Here is a 6,392-nt window from a genome sequence, read left to right on the forward strand (position 1 = left end):
ATTCTTTTGGTCATTCTTCTTGGGGTTCCTTAGGAGGCAGCTCAGAGAAATGAGCCAGTCATACCTTCCATGTGATCTGTTCTCCGCTCCTTCCTCCACCATTTTGTTTTCTTGCCTTTTCCCTTCTTCCTATGCATTCTTCTTTCTCCTCTTTCTCTTTCTCCCAGAAAGCCTTTCTCCCTTCTTTCCTACCTGCGAGCCTGTTGTTACCTTCTCACTCCAGGTCTGTGACATGCAAATTTACCCTGAACTCAACAGCACCTGGAGTAAGGGACCATGTATGACTCCCAAAAACCAGAGTCACAGATGGTGCAGTTCCCTGGACATCCACCAGCTTTCCAGGTTGATGGATATGGGGCCAGCAGTTGCCATGCAGAAGAGGCCTGGTCTCCTCTCCAGGGAGCTGCGCACACCCAGAGCAGCCTGCCAGAGAAGCCTCAGGGTCAAGCCAGCTGGAGGAGATGAGACAGCAGCCTGGTCCCAAGAGCAACTCTGTGGGAGGCCTCACTGGATCCAGAAGTACCTGACCAGACCAGCCACCCAGCTCTATAGAGACAGGATGAGGTGATAAGTGGGTGTTATTGTTAGCCACTTCCTTCCTGTATCCTGACAGTTAACTGGACAGAAATGAACCTCGGAAGGGTCTTGGTGTTTTTAGATCACAAAACTTATCAGCAGTAGGAGGAGGCTTAGGAGGGAGACGAAGATTGGACTGGAACTGACAGGAACAAATGATGCAAAGTCACAGATACATAACCATAGTACCTAAACTGAAAAAAAAAAAAATTTTAAGGAAAGAAAAGAAGGGAAAAAGGTCTCCCAAGTGATAAGCAAGGAAATGGCATTTCCTTCAGTAAATCCCTGAAATGTTACATGTTTCACAGCAGGGGGCGCCATCGGATCATTTTCCTTTCTGAACATTTTTCTTCCTCCATCTTTGAACGCAGGGATGCTGGACCTGAGCAAGTGCCAGATTCTGATGGACAGAGATGACAGCCTCTACCACTGGACATAGAACCTACTGACCCCGTTTCTTTTTTTAATTAATTAATTAGTTTATTTATTTTGGACCACATCCGGCGTTGCTCAGGGGTTACTCCTGGCTCTGCACTCAGAAATCACTCCTAGCAGGCTTGGGGGCAAGGCAAACGCCTTACCGCTGTGCTATCGCTCTGGCCCGCCTCTGAATTTCTTTCCTTCTCTAGACTCATTTCTTTTAGATTAGCACAGTCCAGGTCTGACAGCCATTCACGTCTGTTCTTTTCATCTTCAAACATAATGTCACAGAGCAAATACTTAATATATGCTTTTCTGGGTTTTTTTTTTTGGGGGGGAGGCACGTCTGATTTGTTCGTAGCTCTGCGATTGGGGGTCATTTTTAGCAGGGCCTGAGAGATCATAAGGGGTGCCAGGGTTTGAACCTGGGTAGGTCCCAGGTCCTATGTAAGGCAAACACTCTACCTGCTGTACTATTACTTCGGTCCCAGTCAATGCATAATATTATAAATAAAATGCTTCAAGGGGCTTTAGACCTCCTGACAGGCTAACACTAGACATGTCACAGAAAGGATGTCATAGGCATGTCATAGGATGTCATAGGATGTCATTAAGGCACCAGGCTAAGTGCTGGGAAGGGCAGGCATTCTGCTAACATGCAACAGAGGTCCTGCCTGAGGATGCTACATTTCAAACATAGTTCAGCCCTCCATGCTTTCAGGAGGCCTGATAGCAGATTGGGCTTCATAACAGTGGGGGTCAGGGGGGTGTCATTGTCCAGGAACAAAAAGCACAGCAGCAATTCAGTGAAAATTTCAGGGGGGAGAGGGGCGACCTCAGAAGATGAGGTAAGCCCTTCTGGCCCAGGGAAGAGAATGAATGAGGAATCTCTCAGAACCCCATAACTGGACTTTGAGGAGAAAGGGGGCATTGGCAGAGTTTTAGAAACCAAGGACTGATCTGAACTCTGTAGATGAGAGTGACAAGGAGCTCTGTCCCAGGCTCCTTGGTGCCAACCCCTAGTCACTTTGGGGTGGGACCAAAGAAGACAGCCCTATCAGCTCAAGTTGGAGAGGGCCCCCCCCCAAAAAAAAAAAAAAAAGCTTACAAGAGCTGTTGCAGTTTCAGTCTGAGCCAGGCTGCTGCTGAGAAGGCCCTTTGTTCTTCCCAGCTCTCCAGACAGATCAAGAATCTCTTGCTCACCTCTCTGGGGTCAGAAAGTGGATTTTCCTATTCACCCTTCACTCCCTCTGGACGGTGGAACTCAGTTATCAAGCCTCACTTCCTGTTCTTCCCGTAACCCTATTTGGGGAAATTAGAATTAGAAGTTTAATTCAATGTAGTGCCATGCGCAATCAGATTAGCTTTATGGTTTCAAGACCTCCGCTAGGAAATAGAATCCTGCGTTCTCAATTTCTCTTCCCCAAATTGACAGGCCACTAAAGTCCGGGAGGGGGCTGGGAGCAGCAGCTGGAGGGGGCCAGTCTGCTCTCCAGTGCCTGGCTGGGGGGGGGGGGTTGTCTGTGAACCCCTTTCATGCTACAAGTCAGCAAATCCCAGCCTGCAGCTCTTCACCAGCACGAGCAAGACAAATTTCAGAAATGCTTCTTGACCACATCCCTTTGAGATGCAAATTCTCAGCGCTTTGGAGATGGAAAAAATGAGCCAGCAGCCAGATGCAAAAACTGGCACCACCCAGAGAAGGGCAGACACACCCCCGGCCCTGCTCAGAAAAGGAGAAGCTTCAAGAGAATCTAAAGGTCAGGAGGAGAATATGAAAAGACCATGGAGAATCCAGAATCCAAAGCTTTTTGCCTGGGACAGCAAGTGCCCTAGCAACAGATGCTGCATCAGCTGGAGTGGGAAGGGTGGTTTGGGGAAATAAAAACTTAATAAGCAAAGACTTTGTAAAGCAAGTAAGTAGGGTGCATTCATTTTCTACTCATGTCTTGTGTACAGATTCATGACTTTCTGGAAACTCTCTCTCTGTCTCTCTGTCTCTGTCTCTGTCTCTGTCTCTGTCTCTCTCTCTCTCTCTCTCTCTCTCTCTCACACACACACACACACACACAAACACACACACAATCACATTTCTCTCTATAAAACTATTCTCTCTAGGGCCAAAATAAGTACAACAGATAGGAAATGTGCCTTGCATTCATCAGTCAACCAGGGTTTGATCCCAGGCATCCCATATAGTCCCTTGATCCCTCCTGGAGTGATTTCTAAGCACAGAGCCAAGAGAAACCCCTGAGCTGCTGGGTGTGTCCCCCAAACTTCCAGGTGTATCCCCAAAACCAAAGCAAACAAGCAAAAACCTATTTCTTCTTCTTCCAAATTTCTTTCTCATGCACAATGACAATTAGGTGGCAAAAAGGCAAAATAGATGCTGTGCACATTCATTGAGGCTCTGCTCAGTGGGACCCAGTTCCGCTGTGACCCTGAGTGGCCTCCATGCCCGTGGCAGTCTCTGTGAAGCTCACTGGGGTGCTGGGCAGGGCCCAGCTCTCAGCTCAGGGCTCTGCTGCTGTTGGAAATTCTCATTGCTTTTGAGCAAAGAAGCCTGCAGCTGGGGCCTAGCATTGCTTTGGTGAGTCTCTTTGGTTCCATTTTTTTAGAGGATAAAGCAGTTCCAGCGGGTTAGGGCATGAGTAATCCACTCCCCCCATTCCACAATCTACTTTTGACACAATATCTTACAGTGGGAAAACTGCAGGTTTGGGAGCCAGAATCCATGGCTCAGTGCCATGGCCAGCTTGGGCCTAGGAAGGATAATCCAGGTCCTTGTATCCCTGAGAAAGCTTTTATCCCATGCACCATCACTGAAATCCATGGGGGTTCCTCCTTGACCATCAAGAAAATGACATTAATGAGTCAGAGCGATAGCACAGCAGGTAAGACATTTACTTTGCATGGTGCTGACCTGGGTCCCATCCCCAGCATCCCATATGGTCACCTTAGCCTGCTGGGAGTAATGTCTGAACCTAGAACTAAAAGTAACCCCTAAGTACCACTGGGTGTGGACCCAAAACCAAAGTATTTCTGCATGTGACCTTTGATTTCGTTTTTTTTTGGAGGGGGGTTGGGCCACACCCGGCAGTGCTCAGGGGTTACTCCTGGCTGTCTGCTCAGAAATAGCTCCTGGCAGGCACGAGGGACCATATGGGACACCGGGATTTGAACCAACCACCTTAGGTCCTGGATTGGCTGCTTGCAAGGCAAACGCACTGTGCTATCTCTCTGGCCCCAGTTTTTTGACTTTTTTTTTTTTTTTTTTTTTTTTGGTTTTTGGTTTTTGGGTCACACCTGGAAGTGCTCAGGGGTTACTCCTGGCTGTCTGCTCAGAAATAGCTCCTGGCAGGCACGGGGGACCATATGGGACACTGGGATTCGAACCAACCACCTTTGGTCCTGGATTGGCTGCTTGCAAGGCATACGCTGCTGTGCTATCTCTCCGGGCCCGACCTTTGATTTCTTTTCTTTCTTGGTTTGTTGGCCACATCCACGGTGCTCAGGGGTTACTCCTGGCTCTGTACTCAGAAATCACTCCCAGCAGGCTCGGGGGACCATAAGGGATGTCAGGGATGGAACCTGGTTCTGTCCCAGGTCATCTGACTGCAAGGCAAATGCTCTGCCGCTGTGCTATTGCTCCAGTCCCGGTCTTTGTTTTCTGACCAAAGACTTTAGCAGACACATGGGAACCATTTTGGAGTCTTAAACCTGATCTGTTAACTCTTCACACACATTTTCAATGGTATTATAAACGTTGCCACAGAGAACACTTAACTCTGTGGCCAAATTGCATTCCATTCCGAGATGTAGTTATTTAATAATGAAAACAATAGGCATGGAATAGAAGGACAAGGTATTCATAAATAAGTTTAATTAGATTGTGACTGCGGAGGGTCGCTGCTTTTGTGAGCACCCTGACAAGCTAATGAGGGAGCAGAAGAGAAATTCTGACGGGCTCGTTAGCCCAAAAGTAGAAATGGTTTAAGCGGTCGGTTGGTTGGTACATTGAGATTTGAGATGGCCGCTAAAATATTCATTGTGGGTTAGAAATGAGCTGTCTGGGGGGTGGGGGCGGGGAGGGGAAAAAAAAAAGAAATGAGCTGTCTTGATTGATTTTCGCTATAATTCCACAGTATGTTTACAAGACGGGAGATGGAAGAGAGCAGTACCCCAGGGAAAGGATGTCAGCTTTGCTTATGAAATAATTATTGGAACCAAGACGGTTGTTCACTCTGCCATGAAGAGTCCAAAGGAACCTGGGATTCTGGGATAAGGAAACAGAGTCGGGAAACAACGCATGTCCAAAGGCAATGAAAACAGAGACTTGGTCTCTTTAGGACACCTACTCTGGCAGGGACACTGGAGTTCAAGGGGGACTCTGGGGGACAATGATGGAGGGTGTGGGATGATTCATGCCAGAAACTCAACTGTTAGCTATTGTATAAACTACAGTGATAGAACTAAAATACATTTCAATTAAAAATTAATTTTTAAGGGGCCAGAGCAATAGCACAGTGGTATTTGTTTGCCTTGCATGCAGCTTACCCAGGATGAACCTGGGTTTGATCCCTGGTGTCCCATATGGTCCCCAGAGTCAGGAGTGATTTCTGAGCACATAGCCAGGAGTAATTCCTGAGCATCACCTTGTGTGGCCCAAAAACCAAAAAAATATATAATTTTTAAGAACCATCCTTGAATCCTAGTTTCATCCCTTGACAGCTGTTAGACTGATAGCAATTTACTTCCCCAATGCCCTCACCAAGAGCAGGTTGGTGATCAGAGACAGACCGGATGATGCCACAGCATAAATAGCAGAGCCTGAGGAACCCATCAGAAGCACTCAGTGAGTGTTAGTTCTTAGGGTTCCTGCTATTTTGCATGGCCCAGCAGGTAGGGAGCCCCATATTTGGTCTTTCCCCTGGTCTTCTCTTCTCCCGACATGACTGCTTTGGGGCTGCAGGCATCATTTGCTATCTGAAAGTATGCTGCTCCTTTTCAGGCCCCAATGCTAGGCTATGGAGTGTGTGTGTGTGTGTGTGTGTGTGTGTGTGTGTGTGTGTGTGTGTGTGTGTGTGTGTGTGCAAACTTCTCCCAGCCTGCCCCCGGATCCTCCTCACATCCCAATGGGATGCTCTACTTTCCAAGAGCGAGGAAACAGAAGTGATGAGGTGGGCAGGAAAAGGAAGCCCCTGCCTGCTGGCCTCTCCCATCTGCACACACTGGCACCTCAAACCCGGTGCTTCCTTCCCGACATTGATAGTTTCAGCTCTGCAGCTCTGAAACTGTGGGGGTTGCTCCCTCCTTGCTTGGACCCTACTGGCCATACCCTGGGTGGTGAGCCTACAGCTCAGGCCCAAGGGTCAAGAACAGAAATAGAAGACAAG

This window comes from Suncus etruscus, chromosome 12, assembly GCF_024139225.1.
Source record: "Suncus etruscus isolate mSunEtr1 chromosome 12, mSunEtr1.pri.cur, whole genome shotgun sequence".
In the NCBI taxonomy this organism is placed as follows: Eukaryota; Metazoa; Chordata; class Mammalia; order Eulipotyphla; family Soricidae; genus Suncus; species Suncus etruscus.